A 1,793-nucleotide genomic window follows, 5' to 3' on the forward strand; every position below is an offset into this window, starting at 1 on the left:
TGAGAGCAGCGATGTGCAGTTCACTCGCCCAGCGGGCAAGCCTCCTGTGGGTTCAACAACTTCTCACCTCCCAGGATCTGCCAGCGGCGGAGGCCGCCCAGGCGGACAGGTTAGAAGCTGCAGTGGCGTACGGGGCGGATGCCTCGTATGACCTGTTCCGCGTCCAGGCAAGAGCGATGGTCTCGGTGGTGGCGGCCAGACGGCTGCTGTGGCTTCGCAATTGGGCGGCAGATACGTCTTCCAAGTCGAGTCTGGGCTCCCTACCCTTCAAGGGTAAGTTCCTCTTTGGGGAGGATCTGGACCAGCTCATCAAGTCGCTGGGGGAAAATGCGGTTCACCGCCTCCCGGAGGATAGATATCGCCCTTCCCGGGCGTTTGCGTCGTCCCGGACTAGAGCCAGGGCGCAGCGGCGTTACAGGAGCTACAGGCCGGGGGGCTCCAGGCCGCCCGCTTCCCGGGCCCAACCCTGGTCGCGCTCCTTTCGCGGCCGCAGGCCCGCGCGCCCCGCTCTCGGGACAGGTAACCCCTCCTCCAAGTCTTCACAATGATGCCAGAGTCGCCCACTCCACCGTCCCCAGGATCGGGGGGCGTCTGAAGTTTTTCTACAGGAAGTGGGCGCGGATTACCTCAGACCAGTGGGTCTTGGACACCGTAAAGCTGGGTTACGCGTTGGAATTTGTCCGGCCACCGAAGAGTCGCTTCGTATTTTCCCCTTGTGGCTCGGCCCTCAAGCGGCAGGCGGTGCAGTCAACGCTGAACAGGCTTCAGGAGATAGGCGCTATTGCGCCCGTGCCCTTCGGAGAGGTGGGCTTGGGCCACTATTCAATCTACTTCGTTGTGCCAAAGAAGGACGGGTCGTTTCGGCCAATTCTGGATCTCAAGGAGGTCAACAAGTCCCTCCGAGTGCTCCGTTTTCGCATGGAAACGCTGCGGTCGGTGATCGCAGCGGTGCATCGGGGGGAGTTCCTTGCCTCCCTGGACCTCACGGAGGCTTACTTGCACATCCCCATTCGGCCGGATCATCACCGTCTTCTGCGATTCAAGATACTGGACCAGCATTTCCAGTTCATAGCTCTCCCGTTCGGACTGGCGACGGCACCACGCACCTTCACCAAGATTATGGTAGTCGTGGCTGCGGCTCTCCGGAGGGAGGGTATCCTGGTTCATCCCTATCTGGACGACTGGCTCATTCGCGCGAAGTCGTTCACCCATGGCCAGGCGGCCGTGTCCAGGGTGCTACAGTTTCTGCATTCCCTGGGATGGGTGGTGAACTTCTCCAAGAGCTCCCTCGTACCCTCACAGCGCTTGGATTTCTTGGGGGCGACCTTCGACACCCGGCTGGGCAAAGTCTTCTTGCGTCAGGACAAGGCGCTTTCTTTGCGGGATCACATACGACGATTCTCTGTGTTACCGGAACCCACCTCCTGGGATTACCTGCAACTCCTGGGGGTGATGGGATCCACCATAGATATGGTCCCCTGGGCGTTTGCACATTTCCGGCCCTTGCAGTGGGCGCTCCTCTCCCGTTGGAAGCCGGTCTCGCAGGACTACCAGATGATTCTGCCACTTCCTCAGAAGGCCAGGGACAGTCTGGGCTGGTGGTTGGATCCGGCGAACCTAGCCCGAGGCGTGTCCCTCGACTTACCGGATTGGGTGGTGGTAACCACCGATGCCAGTCTAGCGGGCTGGGGCGCGGTCTGCGATCGCAGCGCCACGCAAGGAACGTGGTCGGCGGTGGAGGCGACGTGGTCCATCAACCGTCTGGAGACCAGGGCGGTCAGGCTCGCCCTGCG

This window comes from Rhinatrema bivittatum, unplaced genomic scaffold, assembly GCF_901001135.1.
Source record: "Rhinatrema bivittatum unplaced genomic scaffold, aRhiBiv1.1, whole genome shotgun sequence".
Lineage (NCBI taxonomy): Eukaryota > Metazoa > Chordata > Amphibia > Gymnophiona > Rhinatrematidae > Rhinatrema > Rhinatrema bivittatum.